Here is a 22,912-nt window from a genome sequence, read left to right as displayed (position 1 = left end):
AGGTTAAAGGAATTCCTGAAGGAATTTTGTTATATCAAACATACACTTTTACAAGGATCCTTTGGAGGGAAAAAAAGTTAGAAATGAAAAGAACGTTTCCTTTTGCGCAGCGTGCAAGGTTGAGTGTATGTCGTCTTTGCTAATTTTTTAACATAAGCTTCAGTAAAGTACTGCCTCGAATAACACTTTAAACATTGCTTCAATCCCTGCAAAGCTTGTGGGGTGGCGCAGCTCCAAAACATAGTGTAGGAAAGGTGACAGCGAACAAGTTCACTGTATTTTCAAATTAAGATTGCATGGCTCCTAAAGTTGGCTGCCATGGAAACATAATCCTGCCGCTCCCTTGCCTGGCAGAGTTAGACTGTTTACTTTCTCCCATCAAATATAACTGTGTAAACACCAGGCTCAGATTGACAGTGTCCTCTCAGCTAGAGCTCATTTAATGGCGAACGAGAGAGGAAACTCAACACCTTACATGTTATTGAGAAGCCCCTTTAGGGCGCCATTGATGAACTATATATGTAGTAATAATATCACTCTTCCTTCTCTTTTTGTTTACTTACATAACGTGTCCCTCCATATGTAATAATAAAAGCTTTAAATAAGTTATGTTGTCAACTGTCCCCATTGTCCAATTCACACAACGACCTGGAGGCCAAACCAATCTTAAAAGATTATTACTATTAATATTATTTTTGGCCCAAGTGTCAGTGAAACCTAATATGTCTACAGTACTAAGATTTAATAAAAGAGGGCTTTAATAGTGAGCTAATTTGATTGGGCAGCCTAATTCCACTTTAATTGAAAAAGCTCGGCGCCGTGTTTGGCTACATGAGGCTAGGTTGTTGTAAAAGGAGAAAAAAAACGTTTGCCCGTGTTTGTGGGGCGCTGGGTGGGAGGGTGGTGTGTCACTTTAGTCATTCAAATAAACTGTTCTTTTTCTACACAAAAGTTTGCTCAGGACGTCTTCATATCTTGGTTTATCAGCGTGAGATCAAGGGTCAGTTCTGAGGCTAAACTAGGTCAACTCGGATGTGCTTTTTCACTCATAAACTGCGTCAGCACTACAGAACGCTTACCTATCCACCTCTCTTAAAGAATTCTTAAAGAGGCGAGGAACTTTGGGGAAATCTAAACACGTCTGTATAGATCTCTAAAACCGCTTCGTGCTTGTTATAATCACAACGGGTTACTTTTTGTCCCCTCTCAAGTAATGAAATGAATACAGTGGAAAGAGTAGATGAGAAAGGCCACCCTGGAGTGGAGCGTAGTGCTGTGCTTTGGAACTCTTGCCCGACAAGCAACAAAGGTTCACTGTGAACCGAAGTAGATGTCTTGAACGCAGAGAAGCTTTCCTCTTCACTTATGGTTGTGTTGTATTTGGTTTCGCTGCAGCCTGGAAGAGCTGCCAAAGACCTGTAGAGAAGTGGTTCCTCCAGAAAAAAAGAAACAACGACGTGGGTGTTGCAGAGCTCTTCGGAGTTGTTTACACCACTTTGAAACGTAAAACTGCTCTTTACGAGAGGATCCAAATGTGAGATGCTAAACAATTCTGGATAAATACCTGTTCTTGTATATTTAAGGGACAGTACAAAGAGTGCGTAACACAATATCGACTTTACATGGGGTTTACAGATTAAAAAAAAACAACAATGTGTTGCATCTTCTTACATTTATCATTTTAATTGTATTTATGCTGGATTGCATTTTTATTGTATCTATTTTAATTGTCTTCAGCCTAACAACAATGATAAAGATTATGTCGCTGATGGTAATACTATTTTATCACGCCTTTATATTACAATAAATCATTTTCATATTTGAGCTAAGCTTACTGTATGACTGTTACAAGTATTGTAATGCACCCTTGCGAAATGCGAACATTTTAAAGATGACAAATTCTATTGATTTCAGATTCACATGATTTACCGCAAATCTATTGCTTTAACATTATTGCTAAGTGAATATCTTTGATTTAGCATTTTTGTAAATCAAAATCTACATAGGTTTTTTCAAATTTAATGGCTTTTAGAGAACGGTTCCGACTGCAATTAGCTTTACGCCTCTAAATGAATCCAGTTATAATATTCTCTCTAATCGTCTGAATTCGTGATTTGTAATATTTCCTGTAGATAAAACACGTCCCTTAAATAAGGCAAGACGTTATCGTTCATACAGTACTTTTTTTTACTCATTATTGCATGGTCGACTCTATCGTAACAAAATAGGCTAATGGGTTCGTATTAGTTTATTAGTAGTATTAGTTTTCACTACGCCACAGATTACTTACTGTATATACATCGAGATACTGTACTTTAACCAAGAACGCCATGAAAATGTTCCTATAGACTACTGTTGCAGTGTTTACTATTGTATTTTATAAATCGTCAGTAACCGAAGACTCAACAACATTGGCAACGTTAAAACACACATGCGTTTTGATATGAACAGTGACATATAAAAATATACTTTAAAACAATACAAACCGGATACGAAAATACGACAAGGCGTAAAGCAGTTATCGTTGTCGCCCTTTACGTAGCTGTGAGGTGTTCCCCGAAATTAAACCGGTGGCTCTGTTATCGGTGCGGTTTTTCGGGGCAGCCACCCAAGTCAAAGAGTTACATAATCAAAACGAACAATTTGTGTTCCATGATGACAAAAGTTTCTCTTAAAACCAACCAAAAAATGAATACTATTTTCTAACACGATGCTTCGATATATTTTTACCGACACAAAACTGTATTATGTTTAATGTTAACAAAGGCTTGCGTTGTCCATATATAAACATTGTTAAATTGGGGGGTAATCTGATTATGTGTAAGCACGCATATACTATATCATATCAATTATATCAGTAATAATAATTCCGGTTTCAAACCAACAGCGAACGTCATAACGGTGTTTTTTGAAAAAAAAAACGGGTTAAATCATTCCTGATGCTGGAAAAAAAGAACATTGTGTTGTATTGATTTTCCATGAATTTTTGCACTTTCCTTGTTCCAAAATCTTTGTTTTCAATACCCTTTTACGTATTCGTGTTTTTCTATATTTATAAATAAGATCGTAGAAATAATGTAAATCACACAAACAAGAACTGCTACACCAGTTTCCATTCGATATTTAATCCACACTGCACAGGCTGCACTTATTAAGTAACTATCTCAAATCTACATGCAAACAAACCAATTTGAGAAAACAATAATGAATTTAATAAATACATGAATCCATGGATACATCAAAATAAATAGATAAATTACATTATCGGATTATTAAAGATAAATTATTAGCGTTGTTTTGAAAAAGCAATGACACGCAAGAGTTTTACAGCTGGGTGTTCCATACACTTTTCAGTTATTACACAGGCTACGCACAAATGTTTTACTATTACTAAATGTGGCGTAGTTTCATATCTGACATACATATTTATCGAGGCTGAATAATTATTCTTAAAACTACAAATGCAATTTAATTCCACATTACATTTTCTTGCCTTTTCTGTTAAAAATACCACATCTGGCATAACAGTCTGTCGGTCTGCCCCTCTGTTATTCGGTAGATAACTTTTTGCTTTTAGATATATACTATTTAAATCTACCATGTATCACGTACATGTACAATCACATTAATTTAGATATTTGCACTTTTAAAACTCATAATTTCTTTATGAGTACACTACACACGTGGACAACATAACCCAATGTGTTTCCTATTTTTAGATACTAGACCATAGTTGATGTCAATAATTTCTGTAAACGCGGATGTTTTCTTTCCCCTAAACTGGAAAAGGCGTTAATTACAAATATTTATTGTGTCACTTCTTTTTTCTTTTAGCTTTAATCCGATCAAATTGTATCAGTTACTTTTTATATTTTTCATTAAAACTAACCCAAGCAATTGTGAAGCCGAATACATCATCAGGATATTTTCCGCCTAAATTTCAAAGCTTAGGGAGGGTGTGTGTGTTTGTGGGGGGGGGGGGCAACTTCACGGAGCTGGGCATGAAAAAACAACTGGATCTTTTGGGATATTTCTAAGACTGATTAAAGTAATTAAATTACCTTAGTTCTACTTTAAATGTTCTACAATTGATACACAATTTCACTGATGACTTGAAAGGTAGTGATTTGCTCACTGCGTTTGTGCAGTAGGCTCCGTGTTACTTTGACCCTTATTTGGAATGATGCAACTTTTTGACAATGAGTTTGTGGGTGGATAATAACATATCAACCTAAATAATTAAAAAAAACATTTCTAGTCCTAATAACAATAATAAACCTGATTTGAAAATGGCGCTTTATAGAACAACAACAAAAAAATACATTGAGAGGAGATGGCAGATAGGAAGAGTGTGGAATCTAGACCAAATTCTTAACTTGGTCTTATTTGAAAATCAGTTGCTGTCAAACAGGTACAACACTTTTTTTGGTTAACTTTTTTTAACACATATATTGCTTTTCTTAAAAAAATATATAATTGAGTTATGTTTTAACATTACCACATAAATGATGGTGTGAACGGCTGAACAAAAAATCAAGGGTTTACTGTTTTCAACAAAAGATTTTGGAGTGTACAGACTAGCCGTAGACTGTGGAGGTTATCGTTAAACAGTTCTCTTTAACATATACTGTCAAAAGGAATTTAAGTGTTGAGGTTGTTGCCTTGTATTCAAATTAGATTTACATAATAAGGTTTGTGGTCCGAGGTTTTAATAGTGCATTCAAAATATTGAATCGATTTATAATTGTCGTCTTACCTTCCCAAACTCGATATGGATTTTTTTTATTGAAAAATTCCACATGGCTGACATATACAACACACATTTTAATTTCTAGCCATCTTTCTTTTGATGGCATTTCTAACAGCATCGGTCCAAGTTTTTTTCTCTTCTACATTTCTACCAAAAAGACCTACTGTATTACTCTTCAGTATGAACACTGGTTTTAATCGCCAGCTCGTGTAAATTTGTTCGCTTGCACATAGTTCAAGCGCCACCTTGTGTGTAAACCTTTGTGTTCAATTGCAACCGCGTATTCAAATACCGAATCCTCATTCGTTCTTCAAATATAACCATTAGCACTTACAGCACAAAAAGATTGCGAAAAACAGAAAAGTTTATCAAAAAGAAAGTTATTTTAAATGCTAAATATTGTAAACATTCTATTGCATACATATCCATTAAATGTAGTTTAATCGTTTTCCCCTGATATTAAACCCCCAAATTTAAAGAACCTGAGCACAGAAGCCTCGTATCAAACGATTGTATTAAAACTTGTTGATGTATGGTTTAAGTCATACATTTCAATCCATAGTTACATTTATTACTGTTAGATGTCACGTGTTCTTGTTAAAATCATGGCCCCACTTAATTGTTGAGAATCGCTGCAACACTAATTGAAATGCATGAATAAACTTGTGCTTTAACTGTTCAGCTACAGAGAAACAGACCCATGTCTGTTTCAAGTGTGAAAGTCACTCTTAACTACAGTATGTTGTTAATGGCTTGCTCTTCAACCAGGAAGAGATGGAATGCTTTTCACAGGTGTGTCATGCCAAGCGATACATACAGGTATATAATTTATTACCATACTTTAAATCAACAAATGTATTATAATGAAAATGCAACATTGAAGCCCTCGCAATACATGATAAACCACTTCCATTAACTTTGTTCACTGTTTGACCAGGGTGATGACCTCATTCAATCCTCAGTGAATTTTATAATTACGTAGTCATTTGGCAAATTTTCACGGATCTTTCCAAGTTAAGCAACTAAAAACAAGTATCCTATTAACCATTGACTTAAAATACTATTGTGGTTTAATCCCAGGTTTCGTTGTCGCCAGACCGTTTAAAAAGATCGAAATCCGATTTCAATTAATGCGATACGTACTGCTGCTGTAGAAGACAGCGTGATTGAATCGCAGTTACAGCCTCTGAACTTCAGCCTGGAGGGTCGAGTTGAAAGGCTGGATGGGACAACGCCGAGCCCTTGAACAAGGCAGTTCACCAGTAAATAGGCGGTATGGCAGAGCCGTTGTTAGCACTGCCGCCTCGCAGTTCTGGATCTGAGGTGCAACCTGCATGGAGTTTGTATGTTCTCCCCGTATTTGCGTGGGTTTTCACTGTGTGCTGCGGTTTCCTCCTACAGTCCAAAAACATACTGGTAGGTTAATTGGCTTTTGGGAAAACTGGCCTTGGTGTGAGTGCGTGATGTGTCCGCCTGCGATGGACTGGCGTCCAGTCGAGTGTGCACCGTGTGCCCGTTGCTGGCCGTGACAAGATGCGGCTCTCCTATGACCCTGAATTGGAAGAAGCGGTTAGAAAATGGATGGTTGCTCTAGTAAATAGAAATGGGACTTTACTGTAGGTCGACACTGCACACGGGAAGTTGTTCTCATTTAACTTATAGATAAATACGGCTAATGATTTAATTGGAAATGTGGTCTTTAAATCTGTTCTATATTTTTCACAATTCCTTCCGCTTTGCATACAGTAGCTAACATTTGTTGTCTGTTCTATTGGTATACGGCTAACGTATTTTCATGTACATATGTCTTTTTTAAATAATTCACTGACATTTGAATTTATAATAAAAAATAATTTCTCACGTGTTCCTGCTTTGGTCCTTAAATAAGGAAATCTCGTAAAGTCGAGAACTCCACGTCGGGTTTGTCGTTTTTGTGTGTTGTTTTTCATGCATTAATTATGAGTGATTTGTGATTCTAACTTCAGAGATGTACGTCCTCTGTGATTCTAAATCAGCTGCATACCTATGCGAGTTTAGGTCAGGGCCCTCGGAAGGACTGAGTACGAACGAATGATACAGCAACTATATTGACTCTTGCTCTCTTAAACCAGGCCTTTTCCCATAGAGATCGTTCCTTGATGTTGGGCTTTCAACTGTTATTCAATGGTGTAACACCGCCACCATGTGGCAGAAGCTTGACACTAGACTCGTTTGTTGGCGAAAGCAAGCAGATTGAGCTGATCCAAGCAAAGAGATGAATTCCCTTTACCTAGTCATGAATAAGACAAGATGACAAAAAAGTTGTTTACGAAATGATCATTTCATGAAAAAGGATACCCACCCGCTAGACTGTAAAAAATGTTATGTATAAAAAAATTAAATGATCTGTAATCTGCGGATTCTTTAATAATACAGTGATATAAATAATACAGTGATTGAGTGTTGTGCTCAATGGGAGAAACCCATCTTATTCAAAGCAGTTCGAATGGTTTATGACATGGTATATCCCTTGACCCCCGAAGACTGAAAAGAAGTAACAAACCAGGCCTTTCCCTTAAAGTCTGGAAAGGTGGACTCATGTAAGTGACTTCACAAGATGACTGATCTGGGTAATAATATCAATCTGAAGATTAAAATGCATCCAGATGAGGCGCAGTCCCAATGAATTAGCCCATATGAGGGAAAAAAGTAATCACACTCATACAAATTAAAATCTACCCTGTCATTCCTAATTTAAAACTGACATTTTTGCTCAACTACTTCCTTCAAACAATATTACAAAATGTGGGTAGACAATTTTTCTCAGAGTCTTTTTCCTTTTATTAACAAAACTTTCATCTTTGGAATCGCAGGCTATTCTTGACTGCACATTTTGTATGTTGGTTCAGTGTGACAGGTCTCAACCTCAATAAGGTGACTCAAGAAATCTGAACATATTTAAAACTCGGGATGGACTTAGAATTATGCTTAAAGGAGTCTTGATTTTAGAGAAACGTCCACAGAAATATACAGTCAGCTATGCAAAAGCCCAATCACCAACAAATACCACAAAGCACTTTATATTCCAAACATTCCTTTAATCACATCCAAGTGAAAGAGTCTAAAAACACTTTACCAATAATCCCATTAATTAACCTTCACCTGCTGTGTCTATTTACAGTGATGTATTGACTGGTCTTTAATAGCATCTAGTGTCAGGCTGGCTATGATTTTATTCTTTCCCGTCCCCTGTCATAATATCACATTTTCTTTAACCTGATTTTGGGTCCTAAGACTATTTTGGACCATTCCAACCTTCGCCTAACATTACTAGAAATGTAATTGACACTGGTTACTGTCTCAGCTGATTCCTGTTTGTTGGTCTTCCTATCAGACAAACCCGTGCTTTGAGTTGTTTTTAACGGCCTTCCTGTATTGTACTTGACTGATTTCTTTCAAATGTTGCATTTTGTCTATTTAAAAAAAGTCTATTTTAGAAAATGAATAGAAGGATTACAGAGGAGCAATAAGGCTCAGTCGAAGCACATTAGGATGATTAGCTTTAACATCAGATGACGTTTTGAGAAAACATTTAGAGGAAAACAACCTGTTAAATCATCCAGCCTTGAATGAAAAATGAATCAATTAATTTCTCTTTAAAAATACTAGTTTTGTGGAGAACGTGTTGTGGCACACAACTGATGTACACCAGACACTGGCAGCTCTCTGAGATGGTATGTGTCGGATTAGGGTGTGCTATGAGTTCAAGTTTGACAGACATGAAGAGCAAAAATATGTTTCATTGTCATCAGTTCCACCCAGGATAAGCTCACTTCCAGACCAGCACAGATTAAACATTGAAAATGTTATTAAAAATATTAATAACATTCATGGGTTGGTGACATGCATGTGTTTAAGCAAACAAAAGAATATAGAAACACACACACACATATATATACTGTATAGAGAGAGCAATTTTAATTTTCAAGGATACTTACTGAATGAGAGTGTCAATACTTATTGAATGAGAGCGTCAATATCCCATTTACCAAAAGATAAGACTTGTTGCCAGAGGTCTTATATGTATAGTTTGAGTACAATTATGGTTTATAATGGAGATTTAATAGCTGTCTGAAATGGAACTCTACATTAATGCTGATTCAAAGTTAATAATTCAAGCACATCCTTGAGGCTCCTATTTATGACAGTGGAAATACGACTGATTAATGGCAACTTAGTGTGCTCACTTTGATTTGTTTTAACGGCTGTTATATTTATTGCAGTATTCAGCCTTTAACTTGATATTGCCCAGATTAATAAGAAAATGCAATTTGAGTATTTTGAAAAATATCTGAATCTTTTTGTACTGTGTGATGGTTGGAACACATTTATTTATACAGCATATTAATGGGGGTCTTCTAAGAATAACCACAAATCCTGCAGTGGTGATACAAATGATCCATTCCTCTTAGCAGCCAGGGGTCCACTGGCAGTTGTATGTAGATTAAATGTACACTAAATTGCACATTAGATGATTTCCCCCTCATTTTATCCTGCTGTTTCTTTGAAGTAAAAGGTAATGAGTTTGTCAAACTTTCAATGTATTAATAAAACCTTTGTACTGAACAGGGATTACAGTTTGCATTTTGTAAGAAAAAAAACAACATAATCCACAATGCCATTCAAACATGCTTAACACTACTCTTATGCCTGAAATCAAACCGGATCAAAGATGTAAACTCTGACTGCTGGGATAAAATCTGTGGTGTAGTCGTGTAGTAGCGTGTATCTTCTTGTTCTTATTAACTTTTTCAAGGTCAAACGTGAAAAAGTATTACATAATTTGAGCCCAATCCTTCTCTGTAGTAGTGTGTGTAGTACAATGCATTCAAACTAACAACCAAATTGCACAACCACATACTTCCATACTGTTAGTCTTATAAAGGTTAAGATGGTTCACACACTTGATTTTAGTTCAGTCACTTGGCTTTATCTGGTGCAGGTTTGAACATCCGCCCAAATTTTAATTATATTATTTTATTAATTATTTAAAAATTAAAAAAAACTTATTATTAATTATTTATATTCTTTGCTCCTCCCTCCTTTGGAGCCATTTATGGTACTGTTGTGCATGAAATCCAGCAATTCTAACATCTTTAAATGTCCCTGTCGCATGATATCCATTTTCACTGGCTTTGTGAAGACAGCTAAGCAGAGCTGATCATTCATTGGAGTAGTGGTGTCACAAGAATGGTTACAAATGCTAAAAAGCTCTCTTCAGCCTTTTGGGTCCATCTAGCCCATTTGATAATAGCTTATTTATCCAAAGATCTTATCTTATTATATCTTAAAACACCCTGGATATTGGCTTCACCCGCACAGCTACATTGCTTGTTCTGTACTCCTACATCCTTTGTGGTAAAGAAGTGCCTCCTGGTCTTAGTTTTAAATGCTCTTCCGTATAGTTTACACTTATGTCCTCTGGTTTGTATCTTACTATTTATTGGGTAGTAGTCCATCGGGCTGACTTTGTCTGTGCCTTTAAAGATTATGGACACCTGGGCCAGGTCGTCTCATAGTCGTCTCAGTTCTAGACTACAAAGGTTCATTTCCTACATCTTATCAGAGAAATAATTTGGTTGCTCTTCTCTGGACTCTGGAACAATATTTTTTTATACTGTAGTGACCAAAATTGTCCACAATATTCTAAACGAAGCCCTACTGTCACGATTGCTGGGTAAGCCTCCTGTGAGGAGTGTAGTTAACACCCTATGCGAGTCGGCAAATCCGGAAAGGAGTCGGAGAAGGACTTCAGGGGAGGCACACAAGGTTTATTAGTGCTCACAGTGGTAACAGGGGAGTCGGTTCAGTAGTGAAGGGTAGGTATCCTATAGCAACCAAATCCAAGTGGGTCCAAAGGGGCATCGGAAAACAGTCCGTAGATTCATTACCGGGAAATCCATCCGGAGACAAACGGGGACAAGAACACGCTTAGAACAGGAACAGGAATACAGGGCTCCATGCCCCGGGCTCAGGAGGTCAGGTGACTATAACAGGCCTATGCCCTCAGGCTTCCCCCGAAGGCTGGTTGTTGGTGGGCCATCAGGCAACCATCTTCCAAAGCTGGGCCCCGAAGGCAGGAGGAAGTAAACTTCAATAGGGAACCTATACCAGGAAGTAACATAAGTAATAATTAAAAGGACTACCACGAGAAGATTGGAGCGGCCTCTGGAGGAGGGATGTCAACCATGACACCTACAAGTGCGTTATACAATTTGAACACTTCTTGATTTAAATTTGGCCCTTTTAAAAATATATCCTAACAGCTCGCCCTTGCCCACATTTTCAAGATATAAATATTATGCTTAAACAATTCTAGCCTACTAATTATACTGGCATCTAGGTTATTGATATAAGTTATGAAGAGCAGTGGTCCAAGTAAAGACCCCAGTAGTTCTACATTAATTATGTTACCCCAATTTAAGCAGTTCAGTTCAAATGCATGTATTTCTCTGAATAGCTCCCACCTGCAATTTGAGAATTTTAATGACAAATATTATCAAAAGCCCCTGAAAAAAGTTAGTACTGTTGATTGGGGGCTTCACAAGGGCAATTGTTCTTGAATGAGGGTTTATAGGTTTAGTGAATGGAGCCTCTCAGTCTCCTTCACTAATGAGTAATACAGACTCCCTGAGTCTCCATCGGTTGTACAGATGTCCTTTAGTGCCATCTACTGGTTTTAATCTGAATTGTTTGTGACTGTCATTGTCAGTCAGGGCATTTTTCATATCTGGAAACAATTGGGATGTACATGAACCACCAATTGCATAGAATTTTGAGCCACTGCAGAGTTTAAAAGAGAAGAGTACTGACCACCTGGTATTGGATACTGAGTTTTGCTTTCTTTTTGTTTATATGATACATTTGCTTTATTACTGTGAATTGTAAATCTATCACCAACTTTTAAAGTCAGACTGGTTTGAAATGGGAGTCTCATCTTCATGCTTGAAGCACTGTTTCTTAATTTCCAGTAAATAATGCTTCTGTTTCAAGACAAGTTTGATTTTTCTTTTGGAAGATCACTATATTGCCACAATTAAATATGCTGCTGGAGCTGCTGGAGAAAACCCGCACTACTGAGTGTTCATTTTTGAAGGTCTAATACTTTGTAATCTTAAAAGACATACTTCTGATTTGGAATGCTAAAGTTGATCATTTTGAGTTCTGGTTGTTAATTAGAAGCTAAGTCTTTGATTGCTTTTGCCTACTTTACTATTGTAAAACTGTGTCAAATTGTCCTGGCTCTTTAACCCATTAATTGATCCCAATAATTTGTACACTTGAGGTCAGGAAGCTCTTGCCATGACGTAGAGAGATGTAAATCCGTCCTTCGGAAGAGACGTAAAACCGAGGTCCTGACTCTCTGTGGTCATTAAAAATCCCAGGGCATTTCTCGAAAAGAGTAGGGGTGTAACCCCGGCGTCCTGCCCAAATTTTCCATTGGCCCTTACCAATCATGGTCTCCTAATAATCCCCATCTATGAATTGGCTTCATTACCCTGCTCTCCTCCCCACTGATGTGTGGTGAGTGTACTGGTGCACTATGGCTGCCGTCGCATCATCCAGGTGGATGCTCCACACTGGTGGTCGTGGAGGGGAGTCTCCATTACCTGTAAAGCGCTCTGAGTGGAGTGTCCAGAAAAGCTCTATAGAAGTGTAAGCAGTTATTATTATAAAACGCTTCAAATAAAAACTTTCTGCAAGTTGTTTTAAGTGATTATATCTGAAATCTCACTATGGTATCAGATAAAAACACCCTCAAAAGTTAATTGTAAATATATCACAGATATGTGGAGGCAGGCTCAGAGAACAGGCTTTAAATCTGTTCTTCTCAGCATCAGGCCTCTCCAGTATGCTGTTCTGCTAGACTGATTGCTTTTTGTCTCTGCTGTGTTTACACTGTTTTGCATAATTAAAATTATACAGTCAGTTGCTGGTATGACACATTTCTGTGGTGATGGCTGATAGAAGAATCATGTAATTTTGAGTATAAACAAAATCTCCAACTCCTACTTGGTTGGAATGTGGCAGCAGAATGGAAGGACTTGCAGAATGAGAGCATCTTCAGTTAAACCAATAGCTGGTAAGTCACTTGTCTTTCTCTAGTCCAATGTGAGCACATTATGTTCAGAGCAGGTGTTTTCATTTATCAAGCAAAACCTACTTGCAGTCCATTAAATTCCACTTTCAGTCCAAACAACCATCCTTTTTCTAGCCTCTTTATCCAGTACAGGATCATTCTTCTGCCCTTCTTCTGAGTTCATTCCAACATTACAGTCTTCCAGTAGGACGAATCACATGGCGCAAGAGAAGAATGTGACAGTTAATGTGGATGTTCCGTTGAACTTTAATGGGATGAGCTGGGATGACATGTGGCATGATTGTGCTTGTCCTGGCTTGATGAGAGTATTGGGACAATCTCTTGCAAGACAGCACCTGAAATCTAGTGCAAAGCACATGTTACACATGCACAGCTTGTAGTTCTTCTAACTGTGGCCACACATGCTACTAGCCAGTGACTTTCACAGTAGATTCCCTGATAAATGTTAACCAGAAAATTCCACTTGTCTCTGTCATGTTTATTCAATAAAATCTCACTGCACCTGCTACAGAAACAGTTGTGCTGTTTTCCTGACAACAACCATGTGAATTTGGTGCAGGTCTAAGTGTCTTTTGATTTTTAGTGTTTTTTAATTCGGATTAATTGCAAGAAATATGATAAACACAGAAAGCTGCACAAAATAAGAACTCCATGCTCACATTTTCAGAGAATCTTGTCAGAGAAACAGCAGTTAATTTCTTTGCTTTTCAGATTGCTTCCTTTCAGAAAATTGCACTTTTCAAAACCTGTCCCTTTAAAAAGTTTCAAAGAACTATGGGTGACACCTCTACATCAATCACGCCCAATGAAGGCCCTCTATTGGTGTCCCTGGGGGCTGGGCAGAAGAGCACTCCACTGAGGCTGGCACACAGACACACAACCAGAAATAAGAGAGTTCCTTTTTACGCTTTGTGTATAGCACTAAAAATTTGAGTACCACCCTTTTCAAATGATTTCTTTTTGCTGAGGGTTCAGAACATTGTAAAACACTCCAATAAAAGAAAATTGCAAAGGTGTTGCTGGATGCTGTTTTGCCTTACATTTATTTGGTCATTTTACAAAGGTTAGAAATTTATTTACCACATTGAGGAAGCTGTGAAGAAAAAATATCTTATATTCATGAGTATATAGATAGTGTACCTAATACATCATGCAAAGAAACATAAATATGGCAAATAACAAAAGAGCATGACAGAAAATACTGTCTTGTCTAGTTTTCTATTATAATGAAATGAATATAGCAATACCTTTCCTGTTTTTGAGCTCAATAATCTTCCGGAAGATATGATGAGATTGCAGTTCTGTTCAGGAATATACATCACGATGTGTTGATTTTGCATAGAGCCGAATTTGTTGGCGAGGATGATCATTCTCCCTCCTCTTTCTGATTTATGTTTTGCCATGAGTAAGAATACTTCAACAGAAAAATGCCAACAAAAGAGAGTTCAAGACTGCTGTACTGGTGCAGAACGGCCAAGGAACTGGGATGAGTTGCAAGGGAAATGGGACCTCGAATTTTGGACTGGGCCTCTGAGAATATCCTAGAACCTTTGAGAACACCAATTAAGCAGCTGTACGGACCTCCTTTTTAAACTGAATGCAATACTTTACTAGAGCAAAGACACGTTTCTTTTAAAACTCTAGGAAGGAGAGTTTAACAGCCTTTTACACCAAAGGTGAAGCAGACAGGGGGTCATACATAAAATTGGTGATTGGGGGCTGTTAACTTCTGACCTTAGCCTAGAGCTTGTTCCCTGGAACAAGATGTCTCCTATATGCCAGAGCTTTTCCTGCTGGGGAGTCTGTCAAGGGCTTTGAGCCCTCTAAGGCCTCCGATACTGTTGGGCCACCATCCTGCTGAGTGGCACTGTGTCAGACAGCCAGATAGATTGATTAGAATTCCATTTGGAAGCCAAGCCACTTTAAATGTCTAACAGGCAGCAGTTTAAATTCAGCATGTGAATGACATTCCCTTGGGCCTGTACTTAATATCCTCCTCGTTTGACATGTTTACTGGGGGGCTCTACTTGAACACATCGGAAATGCAGTGCATTCTGATTAATGCATGCGGCTGACATTTAACTTACATATTTATGGCTCCTTTTTTGCGCCTTCGGCAGAGATTAGTGGGGTGGAGGAGTGTGTGGGTTACTGATAATTAATGGATGCTTTTAAACTGAGATTAATGCGCCTGTGTTAATGCACTGCTGGAAGGCTGTGGTGGAAAGGTCTTAGGAGAGGCCCTGAGGATTGACACTTACAATGTTAGAGAGGCCTGGGAGAGAGTGAGACCCGAATATGCTGACGTCCAGCTCTTCAAAGACCCGCTTCAATCTTCTTAGTCAAGTCCAGATGATCAATAGTTTTAAGCTGGCACCTAGAGCAGAAATGAAATGCATTCAAACGCATTTAAATTAAATCCATTGTAGAAATCAATGCCCTTTTATCCATAGGCAAGATCCTAATTTGTGTAGTAGTACAACCAAGGTCACTTTAAAGGGAGTGGATTTATTCGTTTCCAGCATCTGATGATGTTTGTCTAACAAGTGTCAACACAAGAACAATGTGTCAAAACTCGAGCGAGACTTTGACGTCGGGCTTGAGCTCATGCATGCCTGGCTAGATAGAGAGTGTGGAATAACGCATGAGTTTTGAGATCTTGATCCTGAGATCGAGTTCAAAGTTGCCTGGCATTTGTATTTTTTTTTAGCTGTGCGTTTGTGCGAAAGTCTGTGTCGTATGTGCAATATCTCAAATCCAGTGTGTGTGTGTTTAGTGGTGTCTGCGTGACAGAGGGTACTGGAGAATGGAACTCTGAAATAAGGTCTTTGGGATCAAAGAGGATCTCCCAAGTGGTTCCACTGGTATAATCAGTCTCTCTGAGCGGCGGCTGAGCATCATGATCCAGATGTAGTAAGTTCAAACCTGGGTCATTTAACTATCTGTGATCAGGATTAACCAGCGTAGACATCCAGGGCTCTCTCAGTTTCTCACGAAAAGCAGGCCTCTATGACTTTCTAGGCACCTACAGGATTGTGGTGCCATCAGACAGGGTCAACCTATCCTGCACTCCGCACTGAATCTCCTGTATATCACTGAGTAGTCTGTAGCCTGTTTAAAGAGGAACCTTCAGTTCCCAGCTCTCAACAAGTTGGAGAGTCTTTCTATGTCATCTTAAGCATAATCATTCTTCTGATTAGGTTTACTTGGAAGAGTTAAAAAAAATATTTGAGAAGAGTTGATGTACTTGTTTCCAGCGTCAGTTTACAGGCTATTCATGGATGTTTTGCATTTATTTGGGGGTCAATGTAAAATCTAAGGATATGGATACTTGAGAGGAATTGCTTTCTATTTGTGCCCGGTTAATTTGTTTCTTTACATGCAGTGCTGATTACCTAACTTAAACTAATCCTACAACAATCCTAAAGGGTTAGGGTCAATTATCTCTTTCAGGTTAGTTTCCCCTCCAAAAAATGCAATTTGAACTGAATTTCATCCACCAAGTTATGCCCATTTAAAAACCTGGCAGAACTCTTGCTTTTAAAAATGAACTTGCCAACATGTCTGGTTCCAGAGCCCATTAACAAACATCAGTTTTGGTATCATGAACTGAAAGATAATTTAATGACCAGAAAACATCTTTTTACAATTCAACAGAACCTTACAGGTTCTATAATATATTGCACTATTATTGCATATCTAATCCTATATAATTTCAAGAGGCTTATTTAGATTTAAATGAATGATTTACCTATTTTGCCTCTCAACTCTCAAGCTAAAATGCTCCCAAATACTATGTAAAAGCATTGCCCTGCATGGGTTTAAGGGTCCTGGTTTTGAACTTGGCCATGGTGCCTTATAGAATTTGCCCTTCTATTGGGAGTGCTGCTTTCTCTGTCATTGATCTGTATTAGGACATGGTAATGCCATTGACCTGATGTGATCCACTTGCTGGCCTGGTGAATTGCGTATTATCCAACAATAACTTGGGATGTGGTGGCTCATCATGATTGTCCTCAGGAATACCTCCTCTCCTGATCCTTCCCACCTGTAGCAGAGGCCTTGTGGTCAAGAATTTTCTGTTTTACTGCACAGCTGTTTGAATGTCCTGTCAGATGAAGTAGGAATGAAGTTGATTATTTGATTTAAGAAACTTTTTTGCCACACTAATATCACAAAAGACAAGTATTAGCACTCATAATTAACTTTCTCAATAATGTGCATCACAATTATTCCCTTAGTCTTAATGTACTGTATATCTGCAAGCGAAATCTTATGTATCTTTCTATAAATTAACCTCTTCATCCAATTCAGGGTCACTGGGGAGCCTGTCCCAGCAAGCAGCCAGAAGAAGGCAGGATATACTCTGGATGGGACGCCAGTCAGTTGCTGGGAAATTTCTGTACATCTTTACTGAATTGTTGTTTTTCTTTTAAAACTGGGTGGCCCAGTGGTGTGGTGGTTAGCATTGCTGGCTTGCAGTGCTGGGACCCTGGGTTGATCTCTGTTTGGAGTTTGCATGTTCTTCCTGTGTTTGCATAGGTTTCCTCTGGATGCTCCAGTTTCTTCCTGCAGTCCAAACATACTGGAAAGTTAAATGGCTTCTGAGAAAATCGGCTGGAGTCTGTCTGTCTGTTCCTGCCATTGACTGGCGTCCCACCCAGGGTGTGCCCTGCTTTATGCCTGCTGTTTGCTGGGATAGACTCTGGCTCCCCTGAGTTCCTGTACTGGATAAAGAGGTAAGACAATGGATGGATGGATCTTTTAAATCTGGTGTATCACAAAAATATGCTTTTTTATGATAAGTATTTCCTTCAGTTTCTCTTTCACTGTAGATGTTGTATGCTGATGTTTCTTTTGGATTTTCCTCCCACAAAGTAGAAATAACATGGTTCATTACTTACCTTTTTCTAACCTACAGTAGGTGCAGTGTTAAAAGTGTAACTAGTTAATGTGTTGACGTCTGCTTCACATATCATATGTCTAAAATACAAATGTTTAGCTGTCACAAAATGAACACTGCAAATACTGCGCTGCATTGAAGGGTGCCATTCATCAAGAGGTATAGATTTCAACCAACAGTCTCATCCACTTCTTGCACTGGTGAGGAAATTTAGTAGGAGTTTGGTGTATCCCAGTGCAATACCAAAACCACCATTTAAAGACCTCCTGAACTGAAAAGATATAAAAAACAACCTCACATATTTTATCTGCTGGAGAGAAACAGGATAAAGTTAGTAAGTTGTATAGTCTAACCAGGGTTTTGTATTGCTTTTACTACCAGGGACCAGTGATAATTTACAGCTGGCAAGTTGAAAATCGCCAAAAATGACTGCCACACAAATTGCCAAACATTACTGGAATGAAATTATGGATTGACTGAACTTTGAGAGAGAAAGAGAAAATTACTTCACCTAAAGAAATTCTAGTTAATTTACGACCGCTTAACAAAAGCGACAGTTTTGCCATGAATTCATACATGTACTATACATCTGTTTACATGTTTACTACATAGTAATTCATGCACATGCCATTGTCTCCATTTCCTGGCTTAATTCCGTGTGTTTGGTGCTGTAACATCCTGTAGAGAAATAGATGCACTCCTTGTCTTTAGAACAAGTAAAGGTTAATTTTATTCTTAAAAGAGAAGAAAAGAAACACAGTGTTTTGGCTGTGGAGCCTTCTTCAGGTGTGACAGGTTTCCTTCTCTCTTCGTCATGGAATAAACCTTAGCTTGCAGGAATATATAAGACAAGTGTAGAAGACTACTTGTTTTTTCAATAAGTGAAGTTAGTAAAACATAAAGATGTCATCAAGCCTTTGAACGAATCCACACACATTAATTCTGTGAAAGTGCAAAACAAACCGACCTTGAGAAAATACACAATTGATGTGATAAACCAAAAATAAAGTCTGTCAGGCTCCGTAGTTGTCAGGAAACATTTTTACAGTTACTGTTAGCTTATATTACTGTGATTATCAAGGAAACAGGTACCTCCTTTTATAATCTTGACCACTGTATTCTGAAAATGTTCTGTTTGCTATAGTAGAGTTGAAGTTGCAGAATACGTGGGGCATGATAGTGTCTGTGAAGTTTAATTTTTCTATGTTAACAAAGAGGTTAATTATGAGGCAGGGTCTTTAAGTATTTCGCGAAACTACTAAGAATTCCTGATTCTATCTTCTCTTAAGCCTTCAGTGTGACAGGACTCTGAGGAACTATTTAAGAAAACAAAGCCCTTTACAAAAGGTGAATAAATATAATCTCCACAGAAAGGGGGGATTTTTCCCTTGTCTTTTTACTTTCCAAAAAGGTATTGATTTTGAAAGCTGTTGTGCAGGAGAGCAACTTTAGGGAAAAATCAAGGAAGAGCAAAAGAAGGTGTAAATGCAAAGTATGTACACTTAAATGAAACACAGAGAATAGGAGGATTTAAGGAAAAATAAAAATGTCAAGCCTTTTTATAAATATTGACTCATGAGGGAAAGTGCATCAAACTTCAGGTCATTAATCTGCTGATCGAGATGGGCTGGACCAGTGCTTTAAGTGTGGTGTCTCTCTGTCACTGCAACATGACCACAAAGTTTCAAACCCAGAACTCCAGTCTCACCACCAGCTGAATGATGAGGTGCCGGACCAGCAGTTAGGCTGAGTGCCCTTTTTGTGCTTAGTTTTCTATTGTCTTGTCACTTCCTGTAGGTGCATTCATAAAACCTACATGTAGTACAACAAGAAAATCGTCTGTGAATTTAGATCGTCAATTTTTTTCTTGGTTTTTATTCATGAAGAATAATATTCATTATGACACCAGAGCTGTCAAAACCTTTCAAGCAAGTCTTCATGTACTGCAGCTGTGTTCCCAAGCCCATAAATAGACCAAGGTGAAATGTTATTGCCAGGGTAACAGTAAGGCTATGGGTCTGTGGTAAAAATAGCAGTTCTCAGTGGAACGTTAGCAAAGAAGAAAGTCTGCTCCTGTTTATTGTGAAAAGGAACATGGCTGTTTGCTATTAACCATATTCCCAATGAACCTTGTTTGTAACTGTTGTATTCCACTTCCCCATCAAAATCACCTTTAATGGAAAGAATTCAAGAAATTCTTTAGATTTGATTGAAAAAGTTTCAGACATTTTACCAGCTGTTTCAGAGATACTGTGATCTGTAAGCAGCTATATGGGTATCCACAGGTAGCGTTTCAGATTGGAGAGTGAGAAAACTTTTAGCAGGGATCACATTCGAGGGAAAGCTATCCATGATATAGGCAGGGTTCCTCAAAGTACTGTCTGGATTATGTCAGTTTTCAAACTTGTTAGTTTAAACAGCCTTTGGTCTGTGTCCTGCACCTAGTTTAAAAAGAGAAGATTCTAGCATTTTGTTTCCACTCAGTTCCAAGCGCTTGTCTGGTCCTTTCAGGTCTCCCTTAACTTTTCTTGAAGATATCAAGCTCTTCTTGTTTAGTACTGTTGTCAGAACTCATTATCTGCTCTCATGTTTTTCCCTTCTGAAGTATTTTCTGAGCCATCTGCTCTGTAAAAAAAGGACCCAAATGATTGCAGCGTGCAAGTGTCTCTCTTCTGAGAGAATGCTCTGTAACTCTGCTTTGCCGGGCATGAACTCAGGATCCTCTGGGTTTCTTTATGACAGGGGTTAGTTAAGGCGAAAAGGCAATAAAATGAGTGCATTTCTTGAAAAGAAAGGAAAGCTTTGAATGTCATCTTGAAATGACAGACCTCTCAGATAATTGTGTTTGCAACCAATGCTCATGCGAGATAGGAGATAACCTTTGGCTTTGATTTTCCAAATCTGCACATTTTTCGTGCCACAAGGATACGCCTTTTCTTTGGAGCGAATGACTCAAACTGCAATGAGTATGATTGAAACTGAACACCTGATGGGTGGTGGCTTTTGATTTATTAACATGGGTACTTCAGGCCTGAAACTTAAAAAAAAAACCTTTATGCTCATTCTGTATAACTGAACTATTGGAAGTTTGATTGGGTATGTGCAAAAATATTCTTGTAGCTCCTGTCAAGTGCGAGCTTCTTCTTTAAGATTGGAAAAACTACTCAAGATGCTGGCAGGCTGTTGTGCAAAGAAAGCACAGAGGCTGTAATCATTTTAAATAGTGCAGACAAACACAGCAATTGTACCCAGAAATGCTAACTCAGGAACTACAGTATGTGAGATTCTGTTATACTGCTCCCAGGAGTACCAAGTAAACTTAGATTGTTTTGTCATTTTTTGTGCCTTTAATTGGTTTTTTTGGGTAGGCACAATTTGTAATCATTTTTATACCCCTAGCAAGTCATTCAGTAGGCATAATGTGATGAGACATTCTGTAAGCTGCTCAGAACTGGGCAGCAATACAGCTACTTGTACTTGCCTGAGTTCCTGGGCAATGATTATTATGATTAAATTCATGTGTTTCCTTTCTTTCCATCAATATTCCAGAATCTTTTTTGGCTGCATCTTTGCCGAGTTTAGCTCTTGCTCCTTTGGATGCTTTGTAAGTTTTTTCTTACTTTTTGATTTTAAAAGTACAGCAGAGCCTCTTGCAACACACCAGAGGTTTCAAACCTCAATCACGAGAACCCTAGTCCTTAACATTTAATAGGGTGTCTTCAAATGCTGTCTGGAGATCTGGAGGTGTTATGAATGGTTAATAATTGAGTTAATTAAGTAATTGAGAGTAACTGGGTTGAGATAAAAAGTTGTGTATCCTGTTCTGCAATGCAGTACACAAAGGTGTGGTTAGGGTGTAACACAGACTTCCTATATTTCTTTAGCAATTGCCTGACTTAGTAACAATAAAAGGTTAAATTAGGTTCTAGACAAGTCATTAATTGTTTGTTACAAAGACCTGACATGAAGTTGATGTGGTCAAACCAAATCACACTACTTCACTGTCTCCTGTTATTAAGAAACACATCCAAAACCAAAGTGTTTTTTGCCAGTTAAACTTCAGGTTTATGAGGCAAATTTTTTGAACACGCATTTACATTGATGTGGCACTGAACAAGTCACATGCGATCTATGCATGTAATTGACAGAGAGATGATGAATATTTCTTGGACGAGTTGTTTCAGCATTGAAGGTGAGGTCTAGAAGAATTATCATGTTGCTGTATTCAGTTCAAAGACCTATTTTGTTCATTCTGTGGCTTGTGTGTCATGTTTGTGATTAACAGGCTACATCAGCTCTTTTCCTCATCCTCTTTTCATGTACTGTTGCATCTATTTTTTTCCTCTTGAATGGTGTTAGAATTAATAGCTTCACATGCCATTAGGTTGATGAATGTGAAACGTGCTGGTAACTACTGCACTGCAGAGGAATAATAATGCTTTTCTTTAAAAACTTGCAACCTCTATTAGTTTCATCTCCCTTTTGAATTAACTAGGTTTCCTTTCTCCTGCTTCTGATCTTTTTCTGAAGTCTCTGGTTTTAAGGGTACAGAGGAAGAAACTGTACATGAATACAAGTGATTGACTGGTTTGGTTGCTTTAACAAGAGACTGCTCACATGTCCCAGCAGCTGAATGTTTCTTGTGTGAGCCATGGCACTGAACAGTCAGTAATCCTGAACTCAAAGAAATAAAATGTCATATATACTTTTCTCCCGGCACTCCAGCAGGCAGAGGGATATACTGTAGTAAGCAATTCAATGCATTTTTTTTCTGTGAACAAAGATGGCATTAGTCATTAGATGTTTGTCTTTTCTGCATAATACCACTGTACGTGCATATGAAACCAATGACTCTCTTGCTTTTTATTGTCAGTCAGGCTTGTGTTTGGCAATGCACATTGCACTCTGGCACAAATTTATCAACCTTTGCTTGTAGGGAAGTGAAAGGTACATATTTGTCTTTATAAACAAATGCCATATGCTTTCTTTTTATTCTATTCCATAAACAGTGTAACACACCTGGCGGGACTCCATTTGTCACCAGGTTTACCTCATGCCAAGTGTTTCCATGTTTTTGCCTTCAAAACGTGAGAGACTGATAGATGAACAAGAATTTATA

The sequence above is a fragment of the Atractosteus spatula genome, chromosome 11, assembly GCF_055471065.1.
Source record: "Atractosteus spatula isolate fAtrSpa1 chromosome 11, fAtrSpa1.hap1, whole genome shotgun sequence".
NCBI classification, from domain to species: Eukaryota; Metazoa; Chordata; class Actinopteri; order Semionotiformes; family Lepisosteidae; genus Atractosteus; species Atractosteus spatula.
The sequence above is the reverse complement of the archived record's forward strand: the minus strand, read 5'-3'. Positions refer to the sequence as shown.